The following is a 14,129-nucleotide window of genomic DNA, read 5'->3' as shown; positions in this document are numbered from 1 at the left end:
TCAGCACCACTATAACAAAGGTTTGTAAACAGCTTAAAGTAGCATATAAATTCTCCAGTTAACTTATACCCAAAGCATGTTATGCTACTTTTATTAATATTCCTCTCCCCAGGTTTGAGAATGCACTGCCATTAACTGCTTCTCTAACAGGACTGAACATCACTTGCTTCAACTTGTCAAAAATATGATTTTTATGTTCATTTACCTTAATAGTCCTGCAAAACACCTCAATACTACTATTAATCAGGCCACCTGACTTCCCATCACTGCCAGGATTTCCTATCTGCTTAACACTTTTAACTACAAACTTTAAAATTATCGTTACTACCTACTACTGTTTCATGGAGCTCTTTTTTGGCTCATATCACAGAATTGTAAGCTCTCAGTTTAAGGGGACAAAAATTGAAATAATGTCTACATAATGATAACAAATGCATACATCTGAATACTTGTCTAACTAACCTGAAGGGACATTTTAAGCCTAACCAATAACCCTAGATCATAATCAAATGCTGTATCTTCTGCATACGAGGCAAAGACCTTAACCATTATGCTAGTGGTTACTTCTGTAACCTTGATATCAGTGTATATACTCTAGCCAATTTACAGCTGTATATTTTATAATGCACTGTGTTTCACATTGATTGTAATATTTTACTAATGCTAAATGTGATGTAGTTCATACTGACCTGTAATTCAGCTCTTTTCTTAGAACTCATTTATATACTTGCATTATCTTATTAGCCTAATGTGGTGTGATAACTCTTATTGTTGCTTTTCTTACTATACATTAGATATTTATGCATTTTGTCTGATTACTGTGTAAATGTCTACATGTACTGTGTGTGTTTAGTATGGTATAGAAAGAACCTCAGGGTGTGCAGTATGGGCCCTGTTTCTGTGATGCGGAGATTTGTGATTCAGAGAGATATTAGCCAGATTGAAGAAATAATTCATTATTAGTTAATTTGTATGTCTCTGATTTGCAGTTAACACTGTCAGCCCATGCACTGTATTGGCACAGGCACACCCGCTATTCACTCTCCTGCACACTCACACACACACACACACACACACACACACACACACACACACACACACACACACACACACACACACTACATATCCAATAAATGTCCCTGAGTTGTCAGACTATCCCTGATTTCTCTTTTTTTTTCTGCCGTCATAAATCACAGATGATTACAGTCAGTCACTAATGCCAGATATTCGAGTTTTAGACTTTATATCGATCAGTAACGCATGCTAATGCAAAAGCTGTTAATTTAGTGACTTCCGAGTTTATAAGAGGAATAATAAAACTTTGTCTGTGATTGTGGGTTTTTATGCCCAATTAGTTTTGCCTTTGTCTACATTTCTTGCACTGTAAGGTTGAGAGCTATGCTTACATGTGCCCTGCCCCTCTCCCTTGTAACTCTCTGAACAATGCCTGAGATCCTAATTACATGATAAAACAAAAAACTTGGTTAATGCTGATGTTTCCTTTGGAAGGGTGCAGGGTTTGAATCCTTTAACCCCCTCCTTTGTATATTATTTTCTTTTTCTATTTATATTGCTTATTCCTATTAAATCCCTGGTGTCTAGTGATAGAGCAGATGACTAATATCCTTTGTGGAATGTGGAAAATGCAGGATTTGAATCATTTTAGTGCCTTTAAGGAGCAGTATTTATTATAGTATCCCTGGTGTCTAGTGGTCCCCCTATCCATGTTGTGTTTCTTTTTTGTTATCAAATGCCTTTAATACATGATGACCTAACATTATCACTTATGTTTAGTGTTCCTCCCAACCCATGTTATGTGTAAGTGCCATTAAGGCACAATGATCTAATGTTATCGCTAATGTCAGGTGTTCCCAGTAGCCCATGTTATGTGTTAAGTGCCACAAAGGCACAAGATGATATAAGGTTATCACCAAACCCATATTAAGTTAAATGTCATTAAGGCTCACAACAAAATGAGGTTATTCCTGGTGGCTATTGACCCTCCCTGACCCAGGTAACTCTCATTGAACCTGTGCCTCTTTCACAGAGGTGACCCATGACAACTGTCATGCTCTCTTGAGGAAACATGACCAAGATGTAAGGAAGACTTTCCTCATCTTCATTAATTGATGTCATGGGATCTTTGATGCCTACCCTGTCTGGTAGCATCAGCCCATTATATTTGGAATGAGGTTTAATGTCTCATCCAAGAGGTGGTATCTCTGTAGTATGGAACTTCTTTCATGTTGTACCATACAGTCAGTATTAATATATAAGTCCAGATATGAGGTAGGATGAACAGAATCCACAACCTTCTGACCCTTCCAGTATCACAGATGACTGTCTATCCTGCTCAGCAAGTGTATCATCTTCATTTGATGACCTAAGAGACTTGATAAATTTCTCAATGTAGAATTCATTTATAAAGAGTAGAATTTGGACTGCACAGTGCCCCTTTATCATGCTTGTGTCTTATTTTAATGCATCACATCACTGGTAATTCATGCCTTATCAGCAAAGGGATTTATGACCTTTATGCTATTGATAGCACTATGATTCATGTTATTGTTTATAAATTATTTTGTCTCTTAATAACCACTCTCATATTGTGTACAGATTACTTCTACTTCAGTACATCTCTTTCTGACTTACACTAACTACATAAATTGTGTTCTTCCTGTGTATTGCCTTTTTTTATTTCAGATAAGAACCATACTGTTTTCTTAATGCAAATACTGTTGTTGACAACTAATTGATTTAAACTTAGTATATAAAACTTTACTTCTACAAAGTTAAAAGAGGGATTATTGAACAAAGATCAAACAAATTAGTTCACAGAACAATACAGTTAAAAACAGAAATGGTACACCTGCAATTACCAAAGGGCTCTGGCTGACTAGGTTTGCAGATGACTGTAAGCTAAGAATAGTCATTGAATCCCCAAATGACTTAAGCATCCTGCAGGAAGGTTTGCCTCAAATAAATAACTGGTTCCAAAATCATGATCTGAAACTAAATGCCAAAAAATACATTATTGTATCCTTTGGGAAGTCATTTACCACAGGGAACTACCAAATTGACAATACTCCCCTAAGAGCTGACCCAGTTGTTCAGGATTTGGGAACTTATCTGGGCAGTGACCTAACTTTTGATCAACATGTGTCTATCTTTGTAAGAAAGTTCTTCTATATTTCACAGCTTATAAAGAAAGGGATTGTGTCTAGATCTAGAGATATCATTGTTCCCCTTTACTTGGCCCTCTTTAGGCCAATCATTGAATATAATGCCCCCCCCCCCTTTAGCATGTCTCTGTCCAGACACGTGCAACAACTGGAATGACCACAGAGATACCTAACAGAAAGGATACAAGGCCTAAAGAACATGTCCTACATGGATCGATTCAAAGTCCTGTCACTGCACTCAGAATCCTATAGACTGCTAAGAGGTGATCTGTGTCTGACATGTAACGCATCTTCGGACCCATTACTGATGGATTTACTGCATATCAGCAAGTCAAATGGCATCAGAAATATTTGTTCTAGGGATCTAAACATCTTCTGCAGCTTCAACAAAACAATTTGGAGGGACAGGTGCATTTCTCAGAGAATACTGCTGCTGTGGAACAGACTCATCCACATAAAATAAAGTTCACCCCTGTCCATTTTCAAGTTCAACTTAGACCTACGGATGGGAAACAATTTACTACAGGACTGCCCCTATATTACTAATGGACAGAGGCAGCTCCTAATTGCTTTATCCCATGCATGGTTTCCCTCAAATTATCTATGACATGATCGCAGTTATTCTTATTGGGGGTAATATATAATTATTGACAATGGGATAGGTAAGGCCAATGTATAACCAAATAGGATAGGTTATTTTGAGCTCAAAAAGGGGAAATTGGCTAGGCTTAAAATGGCTTGCAAGGGTAGCTAGCCTAGTACTTACCTATGAACTTATGAACCCATTACAGAAAGGCACAGTTAAAAGCATGTTTACAGAATTTGTCAGACAATGATAACTAATATGTTAATTCCACTAGTACTTTGGTAATATCGTTTTATGTTAAATTATGTTATGAATCAGTTTATTTTTACAGCAAGTAATTAAATAAGTGGAGACAATGTGCCTTAGAGAAATCACTAACAAAAAGGTAATGTTAATTCCTTATTATCATTTAAAACATATATTTCACAACTGTGCAGACCCACTCTGTTCAGACATAGCTGTCATTTTATTTTGCTCCAGGAGTGTGTACCAGCTGACAGTCTAGATTAATGTTGCTTGATATCAGCAAACAGGCCTGTATTTGGCACTCTCATATGGATGAATGACTTGCTCACAATTACACATCATCACTGCTAGCAGAAACTGTAGAAATTAAAAGCAGGTCTACAAGATGTAAAACATTTTCAGATGGGTGCTTTCAACCACTAAGTTAGACTGAAGCAAAAGCAAGCTAATAGTACCCAGTAATGCGGTTCCACATTCTGACTTCACAGATAATTTTGCACGTGTGCTTGGTTTTGATGCCTAAAAATATATGAATTATATCAGTATTATCAAGTGATATATGAACTGAATTATGACAGTTAGTATAAATGTCATATATTTAAAACCTTTGAAATGCTAGCCACTACACAGTAAATATTAAGATTGCTAACAAATAACTCCCAAGATCCTTCCTAGGTAGCCTTATGTGGAATAGAAACTCATTAACTGTCATGCATTCTTGTGACATCCACTGTTTCTGAAGGGAATAACTAAAAATCATCATAAATAATTACACTCTTGATCAAGTTCAAACAATTCCTAATACAGCTGGAAAGTACAGATTTGTACTGAAGTTCTGTAGAGATGAAAAAATAGGTAAGTCTTATTTACAAACTTTTAATTACAAAGAATCTATCTTGAACCAAATTATTTCAGAAAAATTAGATTAATGTTGAGATTTAAAGTTTTGGCAGCATTATGACATGACTAAATCTGAAATTCCATTGTAGATAAAGTGTAAGCTTAAGAGTTAGGTTATAGTTGCAGCAAAATTAATGGCTAATGTTTTAGGTACAGTTAAGTTTGGGTTGCACTAAAGCTCAAGTTGCAGATGGGGACCACTTCTGGGGAGATATAAGAATGCATTATTTCACATAAAAAAACGAGTGTTTGGAATAAACTATCTGAATAAGTGAGGAGCAAGACCTGAGCCCCAGAAAAACACCTCTAATCAATGAGTTTTAGATATCAACAACTGTTTAATCTGAATTTTCATGTTCTGCTTGCCATCCTTCATTGCAACTAACATGTTTAACACTTGTTTATTTTCTTTTTATATTAATTAGAATCACAGGAGGTTACTAGGGTAATGGCCCTGGGGCCCTTACAAGCCTAGCCAAGAGTTTATCCCCAAAAAAGAAACCTCAGTCAGCACCTGTTGCCCCTGTCAGTGTGGGACACAGGTGGAACCCCTGGGACAAATTTGTGGTTTTCCATCCACTCATCAATGTTGCACTTGAAGGGGGTCAGCGAGGTGCTCTGTTTGACGTGGAAGGAAAATCTGTTCCAGAGATGGGGCATCCTCTGGGAGACAAATCTATCTCTCCAGCAGGTTTTGTTGATGTTGCATATTAAATTTAGGCCTTTAGAGTGGGTAGTGCGTGAGGAGTTAGACTTATGGATATGGAGCATCTCTAGTAGGGCAGGGTCTGAGATTGCCTTGAAGGCGAGACACAGATCACCCCTGAGCAATCTGTACCATACTGAGTAGAGTGCTAGTGATTTGAGCCTGTCTGCATAGGACAGGTGTTGGAGGCCATGGATTCTCTTTGTGAGATATTCCAGTGGCTTTTCCAGTTGGTGCAGATGTTTGGAGAGGTACACACCAAAAGGGGCACTATACTCAATTATTGGTCTAATGAGGGAGGAGTATAGAGAGGTAATAACCTCCTTTTTTCTGGATACAATCCCTTTACTTATGAGATGAACCAAGTAAAAGGTTTTTCTGACCACTGCCGCTACATGATGGCCAAATGTGAGGTCATTATCAACCTGAGTGCCCAGGTCTACAATTTATTCATTGCTTTCCCATGGACAGCTAAGTTAATTAATTTAACAAATTGTCCCTGCATGTCCAGCAGAGTGACACCCTTACGTCTTTCATATTTAACTTTGATGCATGGATCTTTACCCACAAGTTCATTCCTGGCCTGATATATCTTCCCTTCCTGGAAGCAGGGGGACATCTTGAGGGTGGTATTCTGGCAAGATGCACATGGTCTTCAGACTTATTATAATAAAGTGTGTATAGACTGCATCAAACTTGTTCTTTTAGTCTGTCTTGCTGTTTATGCTAGGCATAAAGGAATATACATGCAGGAAAGGAAACTTTTTATTAGAGGTATTAGAACATTTTGATAAATTTGTTGGGATGCAGAGCTATGAATCTCAGACTGAGTGACATAAATTCTTGCTTTCATAACAGATGACCTTAAACAATCAACTTAACAGCATTTTGCTCATGTATCTTCATTGGAAAAGGAAATTGAATGTTCCAGTGGTATCATCTGACTATCAAAATTAAAAAAAGAAGAAATATAACATCATTAGTTTCCTTTTCACTAATGGATATGAATAGCGTTAGTGTATTTTTCCATAGTACAACTTTGCTGGTCATTAAAGGAACAGCTAAAATAGATTCAAAATAAATGAATACAAAGGGGAAACACGAATTTGATTTAAGATAGTGCGTGCCATATAAATTTAAGGTTTACTGTAGAATCAGAATAATTTGTCCAAAGTTTGTTCCTGAAGACTTTATTGCTAGAAACAGATTAATTCCTGTTAGGAACAGAATGTGAAGAGAGCTCAGTTACTAATATTACTTAGACACTTGATGAAAGGAGTCAACAAAACTTTTTATTATTGATTTCTAAAGTGAATCACACTGTGGTGCAATGGTTAGAATTGCTTTCTTTACAGCACTTAGTTTACTGGTTTGGTTTCTGTAAGGAGTTTCTTCCATGCTGAGTTTGCACGTTTTCTCTTTGTCTTTGTTTTCCCCCCAGGGTCTCTGATTTCATCCAATCTAACTGGTATGTAGGTTGAACTGGTGATCCAACACCAAATTGGAAATAGATGCAGATATGGTGTTATTTTGTGTGTATGTGTGTGTGTGTGTGTGTGTGTGTGTGTGTGTACATGTCCTGTGATAGAGTGGTATCATGTGCAGGGCATGTTCTATGCCTTATGCCTTTTGCTTGCTAGGATAGGTTGCAGCTTGCCTTGCCATGAATAGTATAATGTGGGTATTGGAAAATGAAAATGAATCAACAGGCTTAGTCACTGTCCTGTTGTGCATTTACTCTCATTAAATTATTGCATAAGCACAAAAATATTAGGTGTGACTAACACAGTGGATACACGAAACACAAGTGAGCTTCTCTGGCATACTCCTTGGACTCAGACTATCAGGTGGCACATGATTAGCTCTGGCTGAGGTATACCAGCTCAGCAGAGATTTGCTGTAAAGTAGTACCACAACAAAAATGAACGAAAACACATAAAGCTAGTATCAGTGAATAATGATTCATAATAGCTCTCAGTAAGTTCTTTATTTATTTACATGCTGTTAGCCAAGTCAGTCCTGCTAGGCCACTGGCTTCCTTTCATGGCAGACCCAAGGTGGTATTCATACTGACTAGGAGAAATTTGGCCAGGCCACCAGGGAACTTACCCTACTCTTTTCAATAACCGCTGAGTGATCTTTTCCATCCACCTGAGCTACCACCAGTTCAGGTAGATGGGGGTCTCAGTTTAACATCTGATCTGAAGGATGGCACACACAGGAGTGCAGCAATCGCCGTATGCTGCACTGTAGTGCCAGTATTCGAAAAATTAATCCAATACCTGGGATGGGAATAGAAAACACTGTCTTATGATCTTCCATCCACAAAGGCAAGTGTGCTGCTTGCTGAACCATTAACTCTGACGTATGAATATCCTGCACGTTTTAACATGCTTTTATTGATGTACTGCACTTGTCTGAGCAAGTACGGCTATTCCCACCTTGGCTTTGTGTTTTAGTAAGAGTGAAGTGTTGTATGCATTGTACATGCTTTAATGGTGTGGTGACTTCAAGTTATAACTTGACAAGAAGTTAGAAAGAATTTAAAAAAAGCAGGTCACAGCGAGACTTTAATGGCTGTGACTTCAGATATGCTTCTAGTTAAACGTTAGGAACACTAGGAAGAAGAATCCAGCAAGTCAATGACAAGAATGTTATTATAAGTAGGATGAAAGGGTCAAATGTTGGCATTTGTACAGTTCCCAAGATTCCTGATTAAATGCTGGAAAGGCCAGGTTAAAACGTAAGAAGCCAGAATGAGCACATACACTGTAGTATGGTAGTCTGGCAGTTGGTGCAGAGGATTAAGGCTATGAGATGTTGACAAGCTACTTCCTGTGGTACAGGGTTTGATTCCCTTAGCCTTTATTTGCCTAATGTGTGACCTTGAGCACATCACTTAACCCAACAACGCTCTGAGGCATGTGGACATTAGTCAAAGATCACAAGTTTAAAATAGCAGAAAATAAACCATCACCATAAATAATAAACTATCCCTATACATATCAATAAAAACACACACCATTATTTAGCAGTCAAGCAGAGTTCAAGTAACAAGCAGTTTTCCTGATTAATTTTTTGTTAATAAACTTTTCTAATAATTTTCTTGGTTCTCCTAAAATGTCAAGAATAAATTATTCATTATATATACCCCCTAGCAATAAATGTCCTACTCATTTTAGCATGAACTTATTTAAGCAAATACATTTGTTCCCCATTAAGCACTGTGTTTTAGTAAGAGTGAAGTGTTGATTGTAATTCTCTTCGTCAAGTAATCTCAAAGGCCCAGGTGCTACAACTGTCAGTTTCAGTATTTCCTTCCCATGATGCTTATAGCATTCCCAGCTGTTTTGCTGAAATATGTAAGACAAAGGCAACTCCATAGCTAGACTACACAGTGGAACATGATTAAAGGTGGTCACAGCAGTGGGCATGAGGTGATGGGTAGAGGAGTACTGTGTATAAGAGTGCTAGAAACAGAGTAATACATGCCAGAGCGAGAACAGATACCTGGCATAAACTGAGGAGCAATGCACTGCAACCAATTGTTCAGCTTTAGCTGTAGCACATTTGTGACATCTGCCAGGATAATATACATTATGTATACACCGCCAAGATGCACAACAAAGTGAAGTGATACAAGAAAAGTGTGCCTGTCCACCATTAGTGTCTGTTCTTGAGTGGCTGAGAACCCATTCAAGCCACAAAGACAGAAAAGGCCACATAGCTACATACTTCCTGTAGTGACATTTGCTGAGTGCTCACAGGTTCAGTGGCCTCATATAATACAGATGAGTGGAAACAGGCTTGTTCAGGTACAAAACAATGACTACAAAGCTACCTGTTAAGTGCTGTAGTGACCTTCTTCCCCCAAATACACAGATATCAAATTGCAGGTAAATAGCAAAAAAGGTTCTTTGCACATTCATGTTAGTGACATGGACCATCTGCAAAACAAATTACTGTACATATCTACTGCTATTCCCAGTGTAGGAGATATGAACATTCTTACAGATACCCTCCTTAACAACTACAATACAATGTTGTTGCAAAATATACGTCTATGTAATGAAGCTGCATATAACCATGGTCACTCTCCATTTGGCTATGCAGTGTGATTACTAGATGAACAATTTCCTGGTGCTGTCATGTAAATACGACACATTTACCTATGAACTCATGATACTTCAGCATTCTCCATATGTTTATTTCCTACTAGCAGGTCAATGAATATATCAACTTTCCCCTTCACCAAAAGCAATCCATGCAGCCAGCCACACAAACTATGTATGAATCCTGGGTTTCAGCTGTCCTTCTACCAGCTTCTGCTGTAATAGATAGCACTTCTGTACATTGCACTGTTATGGACATGGCTGTGATGTGAACAGATCTTCTTACTTCCACAATGGCTGTAGCATGATCCTGGCTCTGATCAGTAATGCCCATTGTGTTTAGTATGACAGCAGCTATGTGCAAGTTACCAGAAAACTGTCTTTGTGCAAGTGTTAACAGTTATAGGAACTATTACATACATGCAGACCCACTGCTTCTATTTTCAGATCAGTTTTAACACACACCACACACACACACACACACACACACACACACACACACACACACACACACACACACACACCACACACACACACACACACACACACACACACACAAATGTACACACAGACGCACGCACACACGCACGCACACACACACACACACACACACACACACACACACACGCATGCACACACACGCACACACACGCACACACACACACACACACACACACACACACACACACACACACACACACACACACACACACACACACACACACACACACACACATCTGTACAGTAATTATGTAGCTCAGTCTTTTGTTGTTTTTACCTCAGCAGTCTGTAAACCAGTTTCTTAGCTAACATGCGATACGATGAAACTGTCTACCATGGTTGGTGATTGGGAGCATGCATCCCATGACTTTTGTTTTGTGGCATGACATGGTCATCTTACATTGATGTGATGTGAAAAATCCGTTTGTGGATTGTTCCACATCTCATTCTGTAAAAAAAAAAAAAAAAAAAAAACTTCCTGAAATTAGACTTGGATGTTCTACCTTCCATATGGTTGCCATGATATGTCACTCAGCATATATATCTTGTAAGAAAAAGAAAGATAAACATGCACGCACACAAAAAACTAATGTTGATGTCAGTCCATGTGATCCTTTTTTTCTTTCTTTTTCCTACAAGATATACATGCTGAGTGACATCAGTCTTTCCACTTACTCCAGTTTTCCATTCTTATTGTCTATCAAGGATCAGCTCTGAGCCCTTTCTTATTTGCAATGGTGATGGACAGGTTGACAGACGAGATCAGACAGGAGACCCATAGACTATGATGTTTGCAGATGACATTGTGATCTGTAGTGAGAGTAGGGAACAGGTGGAAGAGACCCCTGGAGAGGTGGAGATATGCTCTAGAGAGAAGAGGAATGAAGGTCAGCAGGACTAAGACAGAATATATGTGTGTGAATGAGAGGGAGGATAGAGGAATGGTGAGGATGCAGGGAGTAGAGGTGGCGAAGGTGGATGAGTTTAAATACTTGGGATCAGTAGTTCAGAGTAATGGTGAGTGTGGAAGAGAGGTGAAGAAGAGAGTACAGGCAAGATGGAGTGGGTAGAGAAGTGTGTCAGGAGTGATTTGTGACAGATGAGTACCAGTAAGAGTGAAAGGGAAGGTCTGCAAGAGGGTAGTGAGACCAGCTATGTTATATGGGTTGGAGACAGTGACATTGACAAAAAGGCAGGAGTTTGAGCTGGATGTGGCAGAGTTAAAGATGTTAAGATTTGCACTGGGTGTGACAAGGGTGGACAGGATTAGGAATAAGTATATTAGAGGGTCAGCCCAGGTTGGAAGGTTTGGAGACAAAGCCATAGAGGCAAGATTACGGTGGTTTGGACATGTGCTGAGAAGGGATGCTCAGTATATTGGGAAAAAGATGCTAAGGATGAAGCTACCAGGTATTAGGAAAAGGGGAAGGCCTAAGATAAGGTTAATGGATGTGGTGAGAGAGGACATGCAGGTGCTTGGTGTGACAGAGCAAGATGCAGAGGACAGGAAGAAATGGAAACAGTTGATCCGCTGTGGCAACCCCTAACGGGAACAGCCGAAAGAAGATGATCTATCTTAGTGTCCCTTCTCCGTACACCCTAAGACAGTTTAATGTCCTTATCTTGGCAGTCCTGTAGAACTGCATACAATAGCATATGATAGCACAAGCATGTGCTTGCCAGGGTTTTGCACAAGAGGATGAAATGGTGCCTGCTTCCCTTTAGTCTGTATCCCACACCATGCAAACATAACCGAGTCTGAACAAAATAATCACTCATATTTTAGTTTTATTTCCTCACTCTTTTCTTTAGTTTTTCCTAAAGTATCCGCGCTTTGTTCTGGGATTCTTGCTTCACCTAAATCATTATTAGTATACAGGATTAATGCTCTGAGCTGTAGTAAAGAGAATAGTGTTCGATCCCTTCTACCTCAGTCAGCCTACTGTGGAACTCTGAGTACGTCAATTAACTAGGAAGTGCCCTTGGATTACCCTTTAAAAGGGACAGGTGTTCAGTGAGTTTAAGTAGTTAACAAATGAAGAAATTAACATTTCTTTATAATAAATGCTAGTTGCCGCCTCTCATTTCACTGTGCTGCCTTAGCTAAGACTCACTAAAGGCTGATTCCCTGCTTCACTGACTACTGTATAAACTTGTATCTCTAAAACAGATGTTATATAAACCAGGGAATATGTATTTATTCCTTTACTAAGCTCTTTAGTATTCTAATGGCATCTCATTTGGGAAATGGCTATGTAACCAGTGATATTTATACACACACTAATGGTGGGGGAAAGGAAAAACTCTTATAAACAGTGCGCAGCATTCTTGCATGGTGATCCTGCATGGCATTGCTGTTGACGTGTGATATAGGAAAAGGTTGGTGTAATCAATCAAGGCCTCAAATGAAAAACTATTTTCCTGTTTCTAAACAATTACAGAAATAAACTTATCCCACTACCATTTATTCAGAAGAGAGAGAGACAGCGAGAGATAGAACTAAGCAAATCTTGTCTTGTAATCTTTGCATTTGCTCTCTTGGCACTTCCTAGTTTCTTGTCTGACAGATTAGAATTGGTAAAGTACTTGGTCACACTACAGGAACAGTAGGATATGTTGGAGGCTGTACTTACATCACACAGTCTTTTCCATACATACTTCCCAGTTCCTGTGTTATGTCTGAGGCTTCTTATTGTGGAAACAGTATTATCTTCATTTTTTGTGTTACTTTGGTATAGACATGTACACTGAGTTTCTTAGTTATTCCTCAAAGGCATTTACAAATGGACTCCATACAGATTATAGTTAGGACTTCTGGCTAAGGCTATACAGTCTCGCCAAAGTAGAATTGCAATGATACACTAAGCCATTGAAATGCACCTGAATTAAATAACAGACTTTGTGATTCTAGAATATACAAAGTACTATTTGTTCTCAACACATCTCATGTTTTATTTTGTTAAGTTTAGAATAGCTCAAGTGTTAACCCTGACCCATTCATTCCCTAGATCATGCCTCCTGAACCTGATCGACTTCTTTGAGGCAGTCACCAAAGCCGTGGATGAGGGTAAGGTGGTTCACACAGCCTATCTTGACATCGCCAAGGCTTTCGACACCATCCCCCATTCTGGAATTATAGCTAAACTCAATAAACTAGGCATAAATCCCTACGTCACAAGATGGGTTGCCAACTGGCTCACTGACAGAACCCACACTGCAAAATTTGCAGACTCCAAATCTGACCTCAAACCATTGACAAGTGGAGTACCACAGGGTTCCGTCCTGGGACCGCTCCTGTTTGGTATCTACTTCTCTGAAATACAGGCTAACACAGAAGGCCTCTGGCTAATGAAGTTCACAGATGTCTGCAAACCAGGAACCATAGTCAAGTCCCCAAATGATGTGAACATCCTACAGAAGGGCCTCTCTGAGACAGATGCCTGGTGTCAGAGCCATGGCCTCAAGCTCAATGCCAAAAAGTGCAGTGTCATCCCCTTTGGTAAAAACTCTGTACCCATGAACTATCAAATAGGCAGCAATCTACTTAACACCGAATGCGTGATAAGAGACCTTGGGACCCAGGTGGACAGTAGTCTCTCCTTTGATAGTCACATCGCCACAGTAGTCAGGAAGTCCTTCTACATGGCACACCTCATCATAAAAGGGTTCTCATCCAGAAAAAAAGAGGTCATCATTCCCTTCTACTCGACACTCATTAGACCCACTATAGAGTACAACGCCCCTTTTGGAATGTACCTCACAAGACATCTGCAGCAGCTGGAAAGGCCACAGAAGTACCTCACAAAGAGGATTACTGGCCTCAAACAAATGCCCTACACTGACCGCCTCAAAAAACTCAAACTTTACTCCGTAGCATATCGCCTACTCAGAGGTGA

The 14,129-nt window shown here is 39.2% G+C and overlaps 1 protein-coding gene across 1 annotated transcript in view; it reads right to left on the bottom strand.

The window, feature by feature from the left end:
- LOC122809062 (leucine-rich repeat neuronal protein 1-like) overlaps positions 1-14,129 on the bottom strand; it is a 479,134-nt gene that overhangs the window by 91,197 nt on the left and 373,808 nt on the right. The gene's annotated exons all lie outside the window — the stretch shown is intronic.

This window comes from Protopterus annectens, chromosome 8.part0, assembly GCF_019279795.1.
Source record: "Protopterus annectens isolate FY-2018-M chromosome 8.part0, PAN1.0, whole genome shotgun sequence".
NCBI classification, from domain to species: domain Eukaryota; kingdom Metazoa; phylum Chordata; order Ceratodontiformes; family Protopteridae; genus Protopterus; species Protopterus annectens.
Note: the sequence above shows the minus strand (reverse complement) of the source record. Positions and strands in the feature narration are given on the sequence as shown.